At 38.6% G+C, this 22,341-nt stretch overlaps 2 long non-coding RNA genes across 2 annotated transcripts; both read left to right on the top strand.

Moving 5' to 3' along the window:
- The first annotated feature begins 4,067 nt into the window (after window positions 1–4,067).
- LOC138968895 (uncharacterized) lies at window positions 4,068–11,906 on the top strand. The gene is made up of 3 exons (XR_011456314.1): window positions 4,068–4,178; window positions 8,826–8,968; window positions 11,807–11,906. It is a non-coding gene; the product is annotated as an uncharacterized lncRNA (long non-coding RNA).
- A 4,249-nt stretch (window positions 11,907–16,155) lies between these two features.
- LOC138968890 (uncharacterized) lies at window positions 16,156–21,702 on the top strand. Its single transcript, XR_011456312.1, has 4 exons — window positions 16,156–16,172; window positions 17,675–17,817; window positions 20,661–20,866; window positions 21,583–21,702. It is a non-coding gene; the product is annotated as an uncharacterized lncRNA (long non-coding RNA).
- Window positions 21,703–22,341: the final 639 nt, after the last annotated feature.

Below are 22,341 nucleotides of genomic sequence, written 5' to 3'. Positions count from 1 at the left end.
TGTGTCTGTGCGTGTGTGTGTGTGTAGAGCGATTCAGAGTAAACTACTGGACCGATCTTTATGAAATTTTACATGAGAGTTCCTGGGTATGATATCCCCAGACGTTTGTTTCATTTTTTCGATAAATGTCTTTTATGACGTCATATCCGGCTTTTTGTAAAAGTTGAGGCGGCACTGTCACACCCTCAATTTTCAATCAAATTGATTGAAATTTTGGCCAAGCAATCTTCGACGAAGGCCGGACTTCGGTATTGCATTTCAGCATTGAGTTTTACAAATTAATTAATGACTTTGGTCATTAAAAATCTGAAAATTGTAATTAAAATTATTTTTTTATAAAACGATCCAAAATTACTTTTATTTTATTCTTCATCATGTTCTGATTCCAAAAACATATAAATATGTTATATTCGGATTAAAAACAAGCTCTGAAAATTAAAAATATAAAAATTATGATTAAAATTAAATTTCCAAAATCGTTTTAAAAACTATTTTATCTTATTCCTCGTCGGTTTGTTTGTTTGTTTGTTTAACGCCCAGCCGACCACGAAGGGCCATATCAGGGCGGTGCTGCTTTTACATATAACGTGCGCCACACACAAGATAGAAGTCGCAGCACAGGCGTCATGTCTCAACACCGGACCAACCAGTCCTAGCACTAACCCCATAATGCCAGACGCCAGGCGGAGCAGCCACTAGATTGCCAATTTTAAAGTCTTAGGTATGACCCGGCCGGGGTTCGGACCCACGACCTCCCGATCACGAGGCGGACGCCTTCCTTGTCGGTTCCTGATTCCAAAAACATATAGATATGATATGTTTGGATTAAAAACACGCTCAGAAAGTTAAAACGAAGAGAGGTACAGTAAAACGTGCTATGAAGCACAGCCTCAATTGATTTTTTTTTTAGCCTACTGAATTACGTCAAAACTACAGGCTCAAACAGATAATGACGTCATTTTAAGTGGCACAAATATGTACATAAATGCCTTCCCTTTCGAATGATTTACAGTTATAGAATTTCTGTCAAGCGGTTTAAGTTTTATGTCCGTTTTATGAACCCAACCCTTTAAACGACAATAGTAACGCCAAAGAAGAAAAACATACACACAAACCAACGTTTTTCTCACCGGTGGTTTGGAATATTGCCCCACGACTTTAGATTTAGTGTTGTGGTGTTAAAATCTATCAGAACAAATGTGTTTGCTAACATGACGCCTAAAAGTAACCAAAACGGTCCTAAGCCGACTGACTATCTCTCTCTCTGACGGATTGCATTTGAATAATGACATCCAATAAAGTCTACCAATTACGTAATTCCTTTCTAAGCTCTCTGTCTCTGACGGATTGCATTTGAATAATGACATCCAATAAAGTCTACCAATTACGTAATTCCTTTCTAAGCTCTCTGTCTCTGACGGATTGCATTTGAATAATGACATCCAATAAAGTCTACCAATTACGTAATTCCTTTCTAAGCTCTCTGTCTCTGACGGATTGCATTTGAATAATGACATCCAATCAAGTCTGCCAATTACGTAATTCCTTTCTAAGCTCTCTGTCTCTGACGGATTGCATTTGAATAATGACATCCAATCAAGTCTACCAATTACGTAATTCCTTTCCAAGCTCTCTGTCTCTGACGGATTGCATTTGAATAATGACATCCAATCAAGTCTGCCAATTACGTAATTCCTTTCTAAGCTCTCTGTCTCTGACGGATTGCATTTGAATAATGACATCCAGTCAAGTCTACCAATTACGTAATTCCTTTCCAAGCTCTCTGTCTCTGACGGATTGCATTTGAATAATGACATCCAGTCAAGTCTACCAATTACGTAATTCCTTTCCAAGCTCTCTGTCTCGGACGGATTGCATTTAAAAAATGACATCCAATAAAGTCTACCAATTACGTAATTCCTTTCTAAGCTCTCTGTCTCTGACGGATTGCATTTGAATAATGACATCCAATCAAGTCTGCCAATTACGTAATTCCTTTCTAAGCTCTCTGTCTCTGACGGATAGCATTTGAATAATGACATCGAATAAAGTGTACCAATTACGTAATTCCTTTCTAAGCTCTCTGTCTCTGACGGATTGCATTTGAATAATGACATCCAATCAAGTCTACCAATTACGTAATTCCTTTCTAAGCTCTCTGTCTCTGACGGATTGCATTTGAATAATGACATCCAATCAAGTCTACCAATTACGTAATTCCTTTCCAAGCTCTCTGTCTCTGACGGATTGCATTTGAATAATGACATCCAATAAAGTCTACCAATTACGTAATTCCTTTCTAAGCTCTCTGTCTCTGACGGATTGCATTTGAATAATGACATCCAGTCAAGTCTACCAATTACGTAATTCCTTTCCAAGCTCTCTGTCTCTGACGGATTGCATTTGAATAATGACATCCAATCAAGTCTACCAATTACGTAATTCCTTTCTAAGCTCTCTGTCTCTGACGGATTGCATTTGAATAATGACATCCAATCAAGTCTACCAATTACGTAATTCCTTTCCAAGCTCTCTGTCTCTGACGGATTGCATTTGAATAATGACATCCAATCAAATATACCAATTACGTAATTCCTTTTTACGCTCTCTGTCTCTGACGGATTGCATTTGAATAACGACATCCAATAAAGTCTACCAATTACGTAAATCCTTTCTAAGCTCTCTCTCTCTCTGACGGATTGCATTTGAATAATGACATCCAATCAAGTCTACCAATTACGTAATTCCTTTCCAAGCTCTCTGTCTCTGACGGATTGCATTTGAATAATGACATCCAATAAAGTCTGCAAATTACGTAATTCCTTTCTGAGCTCTCGTCTCTGACGGATAGCATTTGAATAATGACATCGAATAAAGTGTACCAATTACGTAATTCCTTTCTAAGCTCTCTGTCTCTGACGGATTGCATTTGAATAATGACATCCAATCAAGTCTGCCAATTACGTAATTCCTTTCTAAGCTCTCTGTCTCTGACGGATTGCATTTGAATAATGACATCCAATAAAGTCTACCAATTACGTAATTCCTTTCTAAGCTCTCTGTCTCTGACGGATTGCATTTGAATAATGACATCCAATCAAGTCTACCAATTACGTAATTCCTTTCTAAGCTCTCTGTCTCTGACGGATTGCATTTGAATAACGACATCCAATAAAGTCTACCAACAGCTGCGAAAACTTTTAAGAAACTTGAAACTCATCAAAAGGAATGAGTTGCACCTTGGGTCATTTCGGTCCTGAATTTCCCGACCTGAGCCAGGCAAAGCAGGAAAACAATACAACGTAATTCCTTTCTAAGCTTTCTGTTTCTGACGGTTTGCATTTGAATAACGACATCCAATAAATTCTACCAACTATCAGCTGCCGAGACATTTGTCTCGAAAAAATACGTTAAAGTTCCCCTTGGTTTGTCACTGTCAAAAAAAAGTTGTTTGTGATTACTGGTAGCTTTTTTGTACTACCACGCATATGTAACGCTTTTTTGATAAAGTTGATACTATTTACAGCTTTCCGGTCATATGTCCGGCTATCACTCACTTTTAGGTGGGGGATGTCCAGATAATTATAACACGTGTTTCAGAATCTCTATTTTTGGGTGTGTAACTTTCAATAATGAGTGTTTTTAATTTTTTTGTTCTCAAAAAGTATTCTTAATGTCTAACACATGTTTACACTCGCATTCCGTTTATGTAGCTTTTAGAAATAAACAAGTCCAGATACAACACATTTTTCTTTGCGGCAAATGTCCAGATATCCCCCCTCAGACACGTATGTGTGTGTGTGTGTGTGTGTGTGTGTGTGTGTGTGTGTGTGTGTGTGTGTGTGTGTGTGTGTGTGTGTGTGTGTGTGTGTGTGTGTGTGTGTGTGTGTGTGTGTGTGTGTGCGTGTGTGTGTTAGCGTGAAATATTGACTACGTGTTAAACAATTAACAAAACAAACTGCTACCCCTTGGTTAACCTTTTGCCTTTCTTCTTGTCTGATCCAGAAGCTTACTGAGGTAAGTAAGAACATGTAACAGCTGTAGCGAACAATGCCAGAAATATTAAAGTCAGATTTATCGTCCGGATCTATATATATGTCTGTTGGTGTTGTTATTTTACTGATACAATTTCTGAAACAGGACGCTCTGTGACGAACTATTCTTCGTGAACATTTGCAGTATGTATTCACTTTGTTTCAACTTGACGTAAACAAATTTAAATTGGTTTGTTTGATGCTTTTGAACTTTGCAAAATACATGTGTATGTGTACTAACAATCTGTGTTTACATGGGTTTTTTTTAAACGTGATGTTCTTTCTTTATTTGGTGTTTAATGTCGTTTTCAACCACGAAGGTTATATCGCGACGGGGGAAGGGGGGAGATGGGATAGAGCCACTTGTCAATTGTTTCTTGTTCACAAAAGCACTAATCAAAAATTTGCTCCAGGGGCTTGCAACGTAGTACAATATATTACCTTACTGGGAGAATGCAAGTTTCCAGTACAAAGGACTTAACATTTCTTACATACTGCTTGACTAAAATCTTTACAAAAATTGACTATATTCTATACAAGAAACACTTAACAAGGGTAAAAGGAGAAACCGAATCCGTTAGTCGCCTCTTACGACATGCTGGGGAGCATCGGGTAAATTCTTTCTCGTCCCAACCAATATGGGACTCCCCCTAACCCGCGGGGGGTAAACGTGATGTAACCAGACTGCTTTTTACATTTAGTTCATCTTATTCGTCATTATTTTCTGATTCAAAAAACATATAAATATGTTATATTCGGATTAAAAACAAGCTCTCAAAATTAAAAATATAAAAATTATGATCAAAATCAAATTTCCGAAATCGATTTAAAAACAATTTCATTGTATTTCTTGTCCGTTCCTGATTCCAAAAACATATAGATATGATATGTCTGGATTAAAAACACGCTCAGAAAGTTAAAACGAAGAGAGGTACAGAAAAGCGTGCTATGCAGCACAGCGAAACCACTACCGCGCTAAACAGTCTCGTCAGTTTCACTGCGTTTGGCACGAGCGGCGGACTACGGTCATTGTGAAAAAATGCAGTGCGTTCAGTTTTATTCTGTGAGTTCCACAGCTTGACTAAATGTAGTAATTTCGCCTTACGCGACTTGTTTGTTTATATTATGTTACTGACATTATTTACATTATTTTGAATTATATAATTATATAAACGCAAAACAAATTTTACATGCGCACCACGAAATGCATGCGTATAATATGTATGTAAATACGACTGTATATATACTCTGCTGTTTTTATATATTTTGTAAAGTGTTGTATATATACATATATCCCCCGTCGCGATATAACCTTGAATGGTTGAAAACGACGTTAAACACCAAATAAAGAAAGAAAGAAAGAAAGAAAGAACATATATCCCATGAGCTGCTTCTTTGTCTCTGTAATACCACTATGGGTATATAATTATGTTGTATTTTTCGGCTTCAATAAATACATAATGGGCTCAAAAAAATACATCATAGTACCGATTCCGGTTTGGCCGAGGAACTATAGTTCTGCCGACCCTTGACCCTGCACCGAACATGTTTCTGTGGATTGAAGAGCATTGCTCACATGGCTAAACAACAGAAAACACAACATTCACAGAAGACAAAACCATGATATGTATCTGAGGTATGCGATTCAATAAACAAAGCGTTTATCTTTACACTTTGGGTGCACGTCGGGTCAAAAAAGAACAAAAGCGAAGAATCAACTGATAGTGATAGTGGCAGCAAACGAACCTCGCTGTTCTGATTGGAGGTAAAGCTAGAGTAACCTCCCTTCCACGAACACTGCACCACTGATCTAAAAATGCACACTGATCTAAAAAATAAATTTAAAAAAAATGTAAATGGCACGTTGCACTGACACAAGGTAAATCAATGAAACACTATGCAAGACTGAAAATGAAGTTGAAACAACTCTTAACTGCACAGCGGGTCGAGTTCTCCAAGCACAGTTTCATCTAACCTTACGAAACACAAAGTTCAGTTTGAACTGAAGCACGGTGATCGACAGACAAAACCATGGTGTTGGGGTTTTAATGTCCCTTCAGCAGATGCTAGCTCAACTCAACTCAACTCAAATTTATTAATCCATATGGAAATTATGTTGTAACAATACTCATTTCCAATCAAAAGAATAAGAATGCATAATAAAAAATAAAAACATCATAAGAAAATAAGTGAGTATGATTATTATGAGTATGATCACAGTCTCACTAACGCACAGTCATCCGTCAAGTCAAGTCTGCCAACTTACTCACACAACAACAACAGCAACAGCAATACGATTTAACAAAAACCATAATTCCAACAAGTCGCGTAAGGCGAAAATACAATATTTAGTCAAGTAGCTGTCGAACTCACAGAATGAAACTGAACGCAATGCTATTTTTCAGCAAGACCGTATACTCGTAGCATCGTCAGTCCACCGCTCATGGCAAAGGCAGTGAAATTGACAAGAAGAGCGGGGTAGTAGTTGCGCTAAGAAGGATAGCACGCTTTTCTGTACCTCTCTTTGTTTTAACTTTCTGAGCGTGTTTTTAATCCAAACATATCATATCTATATGTTTTTGGAATCAGGAACCGACAAGGAATAAGATGAAAGTGTTTTTTAATTGATTTCGACAATTTAATTTTAATAATAATTTTTATATATTTAATTTTCAGAGCTTGTTTTTAATCCGAATATAACATATTTATATGTTTTTGGAATCAGCAAATGATGGAGAATAAGATAAACGTAAATTTGGATCGTTTTATAAATTTTTATTGTTTTTTACAATTTTCAGATTTTTAATGACCAAAGTCATTAATTAATTTTTAAGCCACCAAGCTGAAATGCAATACCGAAGTCCGGGCTTCGTCGAAGATTACTTGACCAAAATTTCAACCAATTTGGTTGAAAAATGAGGGCGTGACAGTGCCGCCTCAACTTTCACAAAAAGCCGGATATGACGTCATCAAAGACATTTATCAAAAAAATGAAAAAAACGTGTGGGGATTTCATACCCAGGAACTCTCATGTCAAATTTCATAAAGATCGGTCCAGTAGTTTAGTCTGAATCGCTCTACACACACACACGCACACACGCACACACGCACATACACCACGACCCTCGTTTCGATTCCCCCTCGATGTTAAAATATTTAGTCAAAACTTGACTAAATATAATAACAAAAAGACGTCCAAGAGTCCACCTCCACATCCACGCATACACAAGGTATACAAAGCACCACATGTCGACTAGAACACCGCACATTTGAACTACGGTAATACAGTTACTAAAAATACATACATTACAGATAACCCAGCAACAGAGTACAGTAATAATTATGACAGCTGCTATTCGAGACCGTCAGACAGACAAAACCATAACAATTACAAGGTAAATTAGCTTTTCTTGTGTAGCGAGCAGCGTCTGCAGCTAAAACGCACTCACACAAATGTCAACAGCACTGATTCTAAATCTACATTGCAACCTTAGGTAAATTCAGCGACAATGATTGTACCATGTAAACAAACAACATGGTGCAAACATTCAGTCATGATTCACCCATCAATAGCAACAGCCTCAGTGCAGAACTCAAGAAGTCTGCAGCAAGCACTTCCATTCCTTTTTTCTTTAAAAGGCCCAATTTCCAACTACAGCATCAACATCAATATCTTGCACGGGCATTGACATTGTCGGTGTTACCCAAAGGCAAAGGGGAAGAACCCTATTATCACTGACCGATTACCTTGAAGCTTGATTAGATTTTAGATCTGCAGCCAGAATACTGAGATTGCCTTCTGCAAAGTTAACAAATGAAACACATGATGTACGCTCAAAATCAAATAAATTGTTTCAGACCTTAAAATAACAAATCTTAATTTCCCTCTCTGGCCTTAAATCAAATCATTTCTTGGAGTTAGACGCAGTTATAATTGCCAAAGAAACAAATTTTAATTTCCATCTCCAGCCTTAAATTAAATCATGTTTCGGAGTGTGACATTGTAAAGCTTGCCAAAGAAACAAATTCTAATTTCCCTCTCTGGCCTTAAATCATATTATTTCTAGGAATTAGTCATAGTAAAGCTTGCCAAAGAAACAAATCTTAATTTCTATCTGTGGCCTTAAAATAAAATAAAATTTAGAAAGATAAAAAATATCTTTATACCAGAGGTCGAATTTAAGCAAAGTCTTTTGCTTTTATATCTGTCTCATAATTATGTGTGCGTCTGTCTGCAATGAAGACCATTTTGTCGACGAATATCTCGTTTGTTTAAAACTGAACGTTCCCATTCGTATCTCACTTGTTTTAGATTTTGGATTTTGGAACAGTTTTTTTCTGTTTTGAATCTCTTGTTTGTGGGTGTGATTTTTTTCCCATTAGTTTGTTCTTTCATTTGTTTGATGGTTTATTTGTGAATCTGACAACAAAAATACGTCTTGCAAAGTATGATGAAATCTGACAAACAAAATGTATATCTTATTCGATTTTTAAATCATGTGCAAACGTTCATATCGTCTGTTCACACTGAATATACAATTTCTCACCGGGACGATTTACCCACCGATTGTTTGTTTTTTACACACACACACACACACACACACACACACACACACACACACACACACACACACACACACACACACATTGTAATGCTCAGCATTTTATCAATGAGTTCATCAATCAAGCAGTCAGTCAAGCAATCAATCGGTCAAGCAAGCAAGCATTCATTCAACCAATTACAGTCAGTCAATCAATATATCGCGTCTTTCTTTTCTTATTTGCTTTCAGTTCTGCCTCGTTACTTTGGTATTCAATTCCACTGAGCAAGATGATCAAGTTACTGACTTTCCTGATCGTGACTTCCTGTCTCCTGATGATGACGTCATCTGTGTCGCGTGCTGCCTCGCTGGAAACAGATCGTGAACGAGAGGGTGGGTCAATCGATTCATTATTTTTTAGAAGAGAAGGTGTAGTTTTAGAGAGAGAAAAAGAGAGAGAGAGAGAGAGAGAGAGAGAAAGAGAGGCAGAGAGAGAGAGAGAGAGAGAGAGAGAGAGAGAGAGAGAGAGAGAGAGAGAAAAAGAGAGAGGGAGAGAGAGAGAGAGAAAGATAGAGAGAGAGAGAAAAAGAGAGCGAGAGGGAGAGAGAGAAAGAGAGAGAGAACAAAAAGAGAGAGAGAGAGAGAGAAAGAGAGAGAGAGAGAGAGAAAAAAAAGAGAGAGAGAGAGAGACTCAGACTCAAACTCAGACTCAGAACTTTATTACAAAAGGATAAAGGTTTTAGGCAAAGCCTATTCTTCCAACCTGTCCTTTATACAACACATAAAGACAGACGCACATAAAAAAAATATAAATTCAATCATATAAAATACAGAAATACATTGTATGGAATGCAACACAATGTGCATTTGAGGAATTACATAAGGAGAACTCAAAAATTACAAAATTACATTGACATGGTTATACCTTTCATTTGGGAATAAAGTTGCTCCGATCAGCTACACATCCGTTAACACTAGTACAAAATGTTTAACAAAATAACAATCGAACAAGACATTTCATTCACGAATGATGTGTGAACGTGACTGTCTCTTAAACATTTTCACTGAAGTTGCATTTCTTATCTGTTGGGGGAAGGAGTTCCAGAGAAACGCTCCCGAGAAGGCTAAGCTCGATTTGTAGAGGTCTATGCGAGGTATAGGAGGGATGATTTTTTGGGACCCATATCTTTATTGAAATGTGATTGCAAATATTTAGGACAGTCGTCATTTAGAATTTTATAAGAGAGAGAAAAAGAGAGAGAAAGAGAAAGAGAAAGAGAGAGAGAGAGAGAGAAAGAGAGGGAGGGAGGGAGAGAGAAAGAGAGAGAGAGAGAGAGAAAGAGAGAGAGAGAAAGAGAGAGAGAGAGAGAGAGAGAGAGTCCTGCTCACAATCTCAGATCTGCCCAGGGTTTTGACCCATACCAAAACAATAACATCGTGACTGAGTTATGTTGATTTTTGGTACGTGTCCAAATAAAGACATGGTCTTATTCCTTGTGAACAGCCCGGACATATTTGAGATAGTGAGCAGAACTGAATTCCGAGAAGGAGTCTGTCTTTTTATTCTGGCTTCATATGTCGGCACGATGAGATTGATTATCTTTGAGAATCATTGCATTCTCTGTTCAGACTACTCTTCTAACGATCTGAGAAACAAAAGCAGGCATGAGAATTGAAAAAAGTTTTTAAAAAAGGCTGAACATTTGTAAGTAAGCTCAAAGTCGACGGCGCAAAGCGCCTAGCCTTACTAGGGGGGGTCCGGGGGCATGCTCCCCGAAAAAATGTTTCTCCAAAGAACCCAAATTGTGCAATTTGGTGTCATCTGAGCTCCTGGTTTGCCATTAAATTCAGTTTTCAGAACCATTTTTGCCTCCTCCATTCATTTTTTTGGCGGACACTTTAGCTTTTTCGGCGGAAAAAAAATTCGGCGGAAATTTGCCTTTCGGCGTACAATTCCCATGCTTGAAAAGGATGTAAGCGCTAAATATATACCACATGTGCTGTGGAGAAAGTGAGAGGATGAACGTCGCTTGGTCATTTCCATAATTGGTATTCCATCTTGTCGAGTTATTAATGAAGGAGGTGGTGAGTATGCCAAAGTCTTAATGGAGAAAGTGTGTAATCCCTTTTGGTTTGACGTTTTTAAACATTATAAGAAATTGTATGTATACCTCAAAGTTTTACTGATTTTGTTTCTGAGCCATTGCATTATAATGTCAAGCTTCTACGAGATGAAAAGGTTATTTGTATTCAAAATTGGATTGAAAATGGACTTGTTTCAATTAGACACATCATGGGTCCTGATGGTCATTTGTCATAGGAAGCTTTTAAAGCACAATATTCCAATGTTAATGTTAATTTAATTTTGTTTGAAAGTGTTGTTCATGCGGATAAGGGCTATCAACAAGCTCCACCGGTCTTTTTGGAAACAGAAATTAGTTTCGATGAGTGTTTGGTATGGAAACAAAATGCAAAGGGTTTATATAATAAATGTGGTTCAACTGTTTGCATAGATTTTGACCACAGAGAATGAACCTCTTTTTAAAAGTGATTAATATCACTATGGATACAAGGCTAAGATGGCTTCAGTTAAGGATATTGTATAGAATTTGACCAACAAAACGCCTTTTGTTTTTGAAAAAAAGGTGTTGATTCTCCACACTGCACCCTATGCTGGAACCTTTTTGTTGGACTGTTCAGCTCTTTTGCAATTATCTTCTTTAATGGTTGAAACAAATGTGTTTGCATTGTGCACAAGTAGTGTTTTCAAAAATTGATTATTTTGGACATGCAGAGAATTTACATACCGATATTTGTTTTTCATTTGATTTTGCTATTGACTAAACACTATATTTATATTGCCAGATTGAATGATACGGTCCAAAGCATGTCTGTTTTTATGTTAATAATGCGACAAAGATATCGAACCAAAAAAAATTAATATTTATATTCACAATGTTCCCAACACATTTTATAGTGACTGGAAATGATATCTACCTTTTCTTGAAGATTAACAATACGATTTTGTAAGAAACAGTTCTCTTTGTTGATAACTGTTATGGATATTAATATTTTAAAATGTACAAATTGAATATGTGACCACACCCACCCAATCCCCCCCCCCCCCCCCCCTCTTTCTCTCTCCCACTTTTTCACTTTCCTTTCACTGTTCACAAAGTTTATGTATACGTTTTTGTCTTAAAATTAGCAGTCTTGCTCACTTGTTTTCAGACTCTTCTGGAGAACTGCTCAAAACCCTGTTTCGAAGGATGCGGCCTTTAGAGGATCTCATCACCGAGGACCCGAAACAAACTCGGAGTGTCTACTGTCCGTATAATGGGAGCTGCAACTTCGTCTGTCCCTGTACCTAAACCACATCGGCCAGCAAAGCGGGTTGGGGCTGATGAGTGATGCACGCCGTGGATGGTGGCACGCCTAGTTGTCCACCGCAGGAACAACACCCAATTTGTTCCCCCGCACGCGGAAGCAAAATTGTTATCTCGCAAAGGAATTGCCCTGTGAAGGCACGTTGTGGCAAATCACATTATTAAGTATAGGTATTCTAAAGCAGAATTGCCTAGGCTATATGTATAATATGTAATTTATGTCTTGTTGTGTACTCGTGAACAGTGGCGTTCGATTTTCTGCCGAAGTCCGTGAAAATTATACAGAGAGGTCTCAATTTCGTACAAATTAACCTAGAACTACCATTTAAAGCACTATTTTAATACTCACAGTTTAATCTTCGATACCTTGCAGCCTTGTATGCGCGTTTTTGGGCACCAGCATCGTGGATAAGCTGCTCTAATCTAGCGTTATTTTGTGGTACTCGATTCTCAGTGGGTAAGGTCCCCCGCAGACACCAGATAAGGTCCCCCGCATTTTTGACCAAGCTGCGGGGGATCTTACCCCGTCAAATTTTACTGTTGATCTTTGAACCGATCGTGAGTCTAAACTAAGGTAAGCTTAAACTTAAAAATGAAGAGCAGTATCCACAAGTAGTTTGACTTTGACCAGCAAAAAGATTTAAGCCCTTCTGTTGACCGTGCTTTGTGTTATTTCATCATTTTTAACGTGGGAGACAGTATTTCTGACTTGTCTTGATGACATTTCTTCTCTTATGTAGTACACGAGAGTGTAAATGGTAAGACAACTAGCTGATCCAATGCAAAATAAAGTACCGAACAGTATGATATAAACTTCAATACTAGAAAGTCTGGTTATCTACTATTTTAAGGCATTAATTTGGAGACACCTACCATGTTGTTCGTCTTGCGGGGGAACGAATTGGGTGTTGTTCCTGCGGTGGAAAAAACTAGGCGTGCCACCATCCACGGCGTGTGATGGGTCTTGTTGAGGTATGTATAACTCTGCTTCACTCTGTTTGTGTATGTGTGTGTGGGGGGTGAGGGGGCGGAGCTGCAACGCTGCATGTCCCTGTAGCAGAACCACCCAGGCCAGCAATGTGGGTTGGGCCGGCCGACGAGTGACGGGTCTTGTTGAGATAGATATTACTCTGTGTCCTTTGCTTCACTGTGTGTGTGCGGGGGGGGGGGGGGGGGATGTTGTTGGTGTATGTTAGGGGGGATGTTGGTGTATGTGTGTGTGTTTGGGAGGGGGCGGGGATTGTTTTTGTGTGTGTGGGGTGAGGGATGTTGGTGTGTGTGTGTGTGTGTGTCTGTGTCTGTGTGTCTGTCTGTGTGTGTGTGTGTGTGTGTGTGTGTGCGCGTGTGTGTGTGTGTGTGTATGTGTCTGTGTGTGTGTGAGTGCGTGTGTGTGTGTGTGTGTGTGTGTGTGTGTGTGTGTGCCGTGTGTGTGTGTGTGTGTGTGTGTGTGTGTGTGTCATCTACATCAACATCAACATCATCATCGTTCTCACCATCATCAACATCAACATCATCATCATCAACATCATCATCATAATCTTCCTCCTCATCATCATCATCACCATCATCATTATCACCACCATCATCATCACCATCAACATCATCGACATAAAAAATCAACATCATCATTATCAGTAGCAGCAGCAGCATAATCATCATCATCATCATTGTTCTGTAATGTCTTTTGTTTCCTTTTCAGGAAACGGCCCTAGCCTCCATAACGCGAATTCTGTTCACTTCAAAAGATCTTTGTTTGTTTTTGTTTTTAATTATAAATCAGTATTTTTTTTAGTGAATTAAAGATTTCCGCGAAACAATCTTGAAGTAATGTGTATATGAGCGTGAGTGTGTGCGAGAAGAGAGAGAGAGACAGACAGAGAGAGAGAGATAGAGAGAGAGATAGAGACAGAGAGAGAGCGAGAGAGAGAGAATAAACGAACGAACGAACTTTATTTTACAAGGATAAAGGTTCAAGGCACATTGCCTTCTTAAGCAACCTGTCCTTAAACAAATACAAAACATATAATACTCACTGAAGAAGCATACATATGAAGAAAAGAACAAATTATAAAAAAAACTAAATGCAACCTGAATTTAAAATCAAATAATGCGGAGAAAGTTAGAAAATCTACATTCAATAAGACAAGAAGAAATGAACAACAAACAAATATGCACGCATAGATGGGCAAACAAACAAACAAGCCATATGTCATCAAGTCAAAAGGCATATAGATGAAAGAGAGAGAGGAGAGAGCAAGCGAAATATCAATCATAAATATCATTCAAACCAATTTAGCTATTTATCAAATACCTGCTTCCTTCGTTGTGGACGACCCAGAGCCTCACAAAATTGTCTGTTTCTCTAAAACTATTGGGATTTTTGTTATTGAAACTTCATTTAATCCTCAAACACCATAATTAAGACGCTCCTATCGATCAAATACTAAAGGATTGTCTTTGTCTAAACAATGACGAAATTTGACAGTCCAGATGATGTGGGTAGTAGGCGACCCACATGGAATTAAAGAAGGATTTTACGATTTGTATCCCTGTTCGGATGGCGCGGGTCGTGTACATCACATATTCTGTTAAGAGGCGGTAAAGAGTTTATCCATATTCAGATGGCGTGGGTCATTTAGGACCCATACATTTAACGTTGAATCCTTCTTCCACAGTATGGGTCATACACGACCCGCATCATCCGGACTGTGTTGTCCAAAGCGTAATCCGGTGAATGTTAAAAGCACATTCAATACTGCTTAAAATCTTAAAGGATGTTTGAATATGTGAAAGCGAATTACTTATAAGGTGTCACACACACATACACACTTATACACAGTCATATAAACACACAGACAACATTGATACATCGATAGACAAACAGGCACACACACACACTCACACACTCACACCGCACACACACACACACACACACACGCACACACACACACACACACACACACACACACACACACACACACACACACACACAAACGAAAAGGTCAGCACTGAAAACCAGTATTCGCAAAAGACAACACTTAGTATGGCTTGGCTAACCAAAACACAAGGACCGAGAGTGGTGCATGGCGCTCGATCGTCTCCAATAAAACATGCAACACGTTGTAAGTATAGAGCCTATTTTGTTTCATTATCACGGCTCCCCAAACTGTGCGTCCCTGCGTCCTGTACGCACTATAAGCCGAACACACGTACTGCAAATTCATGGAGAAGGTCCAACGACGCACTAAAGCGAAAAAGAGCGGGTCCCGGGACGCTCTACATATATAGTGACTGCGTTTCATCCGTACTTTTTTCAGGAAACGCTCTGCCAGATCTTTACTGATGCAACTTTAAGGATAGGTTACCTTACCCAGATGGCCAGGATGCTTTTGAAAATGGCTTAGGGCTTCAAAGCGTCAGTATAACTTTGAGCGGTTTGGGGGAGGGGGTCTGTGTCGGCGAGGAATTAACATTTCAAAATCAAATATGAGAACCTCCTTGTCAAAGGACCCTCTAAAGTTTCACTGTGCGTGTCCTTGGACCCTTACAAATTAAACTTGAGGGTCCAGGGACGTACCCTGTAGGTTGCGCGTCCGTGGTGAGCCCTGATTGTGCACACATATTTGCAGTCAACCTGCTGTTGCTATATATTCTTGGATTCAGGAAATGATTAGAAGTACAATGGAATCTGTTTTGTGTCATTTACATTGAATTTTAATTGTAATCAGGAATTTTGAAATGTTTAATAAACAAGCTCATTCATTGAATTTAAAGCTTTTAAGCTGATATGCAGTCCCATTGACTAGACGTAGTTAAAGATTGTTTGACCAAAATGTTCTATCAATTTGATTGAAAAATAAGGACTGCATTCTCAAGCTCAAAAAGGCGTTGTATTTAATGACTTATTAACCCACCTCCCCCTCTCCCCTCAAAAACAATAATATCCCCCCCCCCCCAAACAGAACAAAACAAAGTAGTAAACGAAAAGCACAAATCTTAAATCTTGAAAGCTCCATTAACAGCCTTTAAGAACTGATGATCCTGCATTCAGCAATTAAAGCTTTATAGGACTTAAAATCGGCCATAACCGTTAGGTTTCATCCCTATTGAAGTCACACAGCGGACACAGCTTGCACGGTACTTCAAACTTGGTACAATTAAGTACAGTCGAGCTGACAGTGGATGTCTGCACAGTTCCCACAGTACTACAGGTGAGTGCGTCTTGATTCTCTCATGTTCTACCGAGTGTATGCCGTACGTACTATGCCTGTCCCTTCGTGGCGTGGTCGGCTGGGCGTTAAGCAAACAAACAAACAAACAAAACAAACGTACTATGCCTGTACTTCTCATCCTAGGCAGTTCGGCGTTAAAATTATTTCGCGGAGTTAAACATTGTAAAGCTTGCCAAAAAAACAAGTCATAATTCCCCTCGCTGGCCTTAAATCAAAATATTTTTCGGAGTTAGACATGTTAAAACTTGCCAAAAAAACAAATTTTAAATTCCATCTCTGGCCTTAAATCAATGTCCTATCGAGTGTATGACATGCGTACTATCTGTACCTCAAATCCTAGGTTCGGCGTTAAAACTATTTCTGGGAGTTAGACATTGTAAAGCTTAGCAAAGAAACAAATCTTAATTTCCTCTCTAAAATCCTTTTTTTGGAGTTAGTCATTGTAAAGTTTGCCAAAGTAACACATCTTAATTTCAATCTCTCGCTTTACATCAAATTATTAATCGGAGTTAGACATTGTAAAGCTTGCCAAAATAACAAATCTTAATTTCCCTCTCTGGCCTTAAATCAAATCATTTCTTGGAGTTAGACGCAGTTATAATTGCCAAAGAAACAAATTTTAATTTCCATCTCCAGCCTTAAATTAAATCATGTTTCGGAGTGTGACATTGTAAAGCTTGCCAAAGAAACAAATTCTAATTTCCCTCTCTGGCCTTAAATCATATTATTTCTAGGAATTAGTCATAGTAAAGCTTGCCAAAGAAACAAATCTTAATTTCTATCTGTGGCCTTAAAATAAAATAAAATTTAGAAAGATAAAAAATATCTTTATACCAGAGGTCGAATTTAAGCAAAGTCTTTTGCTTTTATATCTGTCTCATAATTATGTGTGCGTCTGTCTGCAATGAAGACCATTTTGTCGACGAATATCTCGTTTGTTTAAAACTGAACGTTCCCATTCTTATCTCACTTGTTTTAGATTCTGGATTTTGGAACAGTTTTTTTCTGTTTTGAATCTCTTGTTTTTGGGTGTGTGTGTGTGTTTTTTTTCTCCATTAGTTTGTTCTTTCATTTGTTTGATGGTTTATTTGTGAATCTGACAACAAAAATACGTCTTGCAAAGTATGATGAAATCTGACAAACAAAATGTATATCTTATTCGATTTTTAAATCATGTGCAAACGTTCATATCGTCTGTTCACACTGAATATACAATTTCTCACCGGGACGATTTACCCACCGATTGTTTGTTTTTTACACACACACACACACACACACACACACACACACACACACACACACACACACACACACACACACACACACACACACACACATTGTAATGCTTAGCATTTTATCAATGAGTTCATCAATCAAGCAGTCAGTCAAGCAATCAATCGGTCAAGCAAGCAAGCATTCATTCAACCAATTACAGTCAGTCAATCAATATATCGCGTCTTTCTTTTCTTATTTGCTTTCAGTTCTGCCTCGTTACTTTGGTATTAAATTCCACTGAGCAAGATGATCAAGTTACTGACTTTCCTGATCGTGACTTCCTGTCTCCTGATGATGACGTCATCTGTGACGCGTGCTGCCTCGCTGGAAACAGATCGTGAACGAGAGGGTGGGTCAATCGATTCATTATTTTTTAGAAGAGAAAGTGTAGTTTTAGAGAGAGAAAAAGAGAGAGAGAGAGAGAGAAAGAGAGGCAGAGAGAGAGAGAGAGATAGAGAAAGAGAGAGAGAGAGAGAAAAAGAGAGAGAGGGAGAGAGAGAGAGAGAGAGAAAGAGAGAGAGAGAGAGAGAGAGAGAGAGAAAAAAAAGAGAGAGAGAGAGAGAGAGAAAAAAAAAAGAGAGAGGGAGAGAGAGAGAAAGAGAGAGAGAGAGAGAGAGAAAAAAAGAGAGAGAGAGACTCAGACTCAAACTCAGACTCAGAACTTTATTACAAAAGGATAAAGGTTTTAGGCAAAGCCTATTCTTCCAACCTGTCCTTTATACAACACATAAAGACAGACGCACATAAACAAATATAAATTCAATCATATAAAATACAGAAATACATTGTATGGAATGCAACACAATGTGCATTTAAGGAATTACATAAGGAGAACTCAAAAATTACAAAATTACATTGACATAGCTATACCTTTCATTTGGGAATAAAGTTGCTCCGATCAGCTACACATCCGTTAACACTAGTACAAAATGTTTAACAAAATAACAATCGAACAAGACATTTCATTCACGAATGATGTGTGAACGTGACTGTCTCTTAAACATTTTCACTGAAGTTGCATTTCTTATCTGTTGGGGGAAGGAGTTCCAGAGAAACGCTCCCGAGAAGGCTAAGCTCGATTTGTAGAGGTCTATGCGAGGTATAGGAGGGATGATTTTTTGGGACCCATATCTTTATTGAAATGTGATTGCAAATATTTAGGACAGTCGTCATTTAGAATTTTATAAGAGAGAGAAACAGAGAGAGAGAGAGAGAGAGAGAGAGAGAGAGAGAGAGAGAGAGAGAGAGAGAGAGAGAGAAAGAGAGAGAGAGAGAGAGAGAGAGAGAGAGAGAGAGAGAGAGAGAGAGAGAGAGAGAGAGAGTCCTGCTCACAATCTCAGATCTGCCCAGGGTTTTGACCCATACCAAAACAATAACATCGTGACTGAGTTATGTTGATTTTTGGTACGCGTCCAAATAAAGACATGGTCTTATTCCTTGTGAACAGCCCGGACATATTTGAGATAGTGAGCAGAACTGAATTCCGAGAAGGAGTCTGTCTTTTTATTCTGGCTTCATATGTCGGCACGATGAGATTGATTATCTTTGAGAATCATTGCATTCTCTGTTCAGACTACTCTTCTAACGATCTGAGAAACAAAAGCAGGCATGGGAATTGAAAAAAGTTTTTAAAAAAGGCTGAACATTTGTAAGTAAGCTCAAAGTCGACGGCGCAAAGCGCCTAGCCTTACTAGGGGGGGTCCGGGGGCATGCTCCCCGAAAAAATGTTTCTCCAAAGAACCCAAATTGTGCAATTTGGTGTCATCTGAGCTCCTGGTTTGCCATTAAATTCAGTTTTCAGAACCAGTTTTGCCTCCTCCATTCATTTTTTCGGCGGACACTTTAGCTTTTTCGGCGGAAAAAAAAATTCGGCGGAAATTTGCCTTTCGGCGGACAATTCCCATGCTTGAAAAGGATGTAAGCGCTAAATATATACCACATGTGCTGTGGAGAAAGTGAGAGGACGAACGTCGCTTGGTCATTTGAATAATTGGAATTCCATCTTGTCGGGTTATTAATGAAGGAGGTGATGACTATTCCAAAGTATTAATGGAGAAAGTGAATAATCCCTTTTGGTTTGACGTTTTTAAACATAACGAGAAATTGTATCAAAAGTGGATAGGCTTACCTTAAAGTTTTACTGATTATGTTTCTGAGCCATTGCATTATAATGTCAAGATTCTACGAGATGAAAAGGTCATTTGCATTTAAAATTGGATTGATAATGGACTTGTCTCAATTGGACACATCATGGGTCCTGATGGTCATTTGTCATAGGAAGCTTTTAAAGCACAATATTCCAATGTTAATGTTAATTTAATTTTGTTTGAAAGTGTTGTTCATGCGGATAAGGGATATCAACAAGCTCCACCGGTCTTTTTGGAAACAGAAATTAGTTTCGATGAGTGTTTGGTATGGAAACAAAATGCAAAGGGTTTATATAATAAATGTGGTTCAACTGTTTGCATAGATTTTGACCACAGAGAATGAACCTCTTTTTAAAAGTGATTTATATCACTATGGATACAAGGCTAAGATGGCTTCAGTTAAGGATATTGTATAGAATTTGACCAACAAAACGCCTTTTGTTTTTGAAAAAAATGTGTTGATTCTCCACACTGCACCCTATGCTGGAACCTTTTTGTTGGACTGTTCAGCTCTTTTGCAATTATCTTCTTTAATGGTTAAAACAAATTTGTTTGCATTGTGCACAAGTAGTGTTTTCAAAAATTGATTATTTTGGACATGCAGAGAATTTACATACCGATATTTGTTTTTGATTTGATTTTGCTGTTGACTAAACACTATATTTATATTGCCAGATTGAATGATACGGTCCAAAGCATGTCTGTTTTTATGTTAATAATGCGACAAAGATATCGAACCAAAAAAAATTAATATTTATATTCACAATGTTCCCAACACATTTTATAGTGACTGGAAATGATATCTACCTTTTCTTGAAGATTAACAATAAGATTTTGTCAGAAACAGTTCTCTTTGTTGATAACTGTTATGGATATTAATATTTTAAAATGTACAAATTGGATATGTGACCACACCCACCCAATCCCCCCCCCCCCCCCCCCCCCCTCTTTCTCTCTCCCACTTTTTCACTTTCCTTTCACTGTTCACAAAGTTTATGTATACGTTTTTGTCTTAAAATTAGCAGTCTTGCTCACTTGTTTTCAGACTCTTCTGGAGAACTGCTCAAAACCCTGTTTCGAAGGATGCGGCCTTTAGAGGATCTCATCACCGAGGACCCGAAACAAACTCGGAGTGTCAACTGTCCGTATAATTGCCCGTGTGGGAGCTGCAACTTCGCTAACTGTCCCTGTACCTAAACCACATCGGCCAGCAAAGCGGGTTGGGGCTGATGAGTGATGGGTCTTGTTGAGGTATGTATAACTCTGCTTCACTCTGTTTGTGTATGTGTGTGTGGGGGGTGAGGGGGGCGGAGCTGCAACGCTGCATGTCCCTGTAGCAGAACCACCCAGGCCAGCAATGTGGGTTGGGCCGGCCGACGAGTGACGGGTCTTGTTGAGATAGATATTACTCTGTGTCCTTTGCTTCACTGTGTGTGTGCGGGGGGGGGGGGGGGATGTTGTTGGTGTATGTTAGGGGGGATGTTGGTGTATGTGTGTGTGTTTGGGAGGGGGCGGGGATTGTTTTTGTGTGTGTGGGGTGAGGGATGTTGGTGTGTGTGTGTGTGTGTCTGTGTCTGTGTGTCTGTCTGTGTCTGTGTCTGTGTGTGTGTGTGTGTGTGTGCGCGTGTGTGTGTGTGTGAGTATGTGTCTGTGTGTGTGTGAGTGCGTGTGTGTGTGTGTGTGTGCCGTGTGTGTGTGTGTGTGTGTGTGTGTGTGTGTCATCTACATCAACATCAACATCATCATCGTTCTCACCATCATCAACATCAACATCATCATCATCAACATCATCATCATCATCATCATCATCATCACCATCATCATTATCACCATCATCATCATCACCATCAACATCATCGACATAAAAAATCAACATCATCATTATCAGCAGCAGCAGCAGCAGCAGCAGCAGCAGCATAATCATCATCAGCATCATTGTTCTGTAATGTCTTTCGTTTCATTTTCAGGTAACGGCCCTAGCCTCCATACCGCGAAATCTGTTTTCACTACAAAAGATGTTTGTTTGTTTTTGTTTTTAATTATAAATCAGTATTTTTTTTAGTGAATTAAAGATTTCCGCGAAACAATCTTGAAGTAATGTGTATATGAGCGTGAGTGTGTGCGAGAAGAGAGAGAGAGACAGACAGAGAGAGAGAGATAGAGAGAGAGATAGAGACAGAGAGAGAGCGAGAGAGAGAGAGAGAGAATAAACGAACGAACGAACTTTATTTTACAAGGATAAAGGTTCAAGGCACATTGCCTTCTTAAGCAACCTGTCCTTAAACAAATACAAAACATATAATACTCACTGAAGAAGCATACATATGAAGAAAAGAAAAAATTATAAAAAAAACTAAATGCAACCTGAATTTAAAATCAAATAATGCGGAGAAAGTTAGAAAATCTACATTCAATAAGATAAGAAGAAATGAACAACAAACAAACATGCACGCATAGATGGGCAAACAAACAAACAAGCCATATGTCATCAAATCAAAAGGCATATAGATGAAAGAGAGAGAGGAGAGAGCAAGCGAAATATCAATCATAAATATCATTCAAACCAATTTAGCTATTTATCAAATACCTATGTACCGCGCTTTTTTTTAACTTTTGAAACTCTCTCTCTAACTCTCTCACTCTGTCTCTGTCTCTGTCTCTGTCTCTGTCTCTCTCTCTCTCTCTCTCTCTCTCTCTCTCTCTCTCTCTCTCTCTCTCTCTCTCTC

Source organism: Littorina saxatilis, linkage group LG6 (genome assembly GCF_037325665.1).
Source record: "Littorina saxatilis isolate snail1 linkage group LG6, US_GU_Lsax_2.0, whole genome shotgun sequence".
Classification (NCBI taxonomy): domain Eukaryota; kingdom Metazoa; phylum Mollusca; class Gastropoda; order Littorinimorpha; family Littorinidae; genus Littorina; species Littorina saxatilis.
The sequence above is the reverse complement of the archived record's forward strand: the minus strand, read 5'-3'. Positions and strand labels throughout refer to the sequence as shown.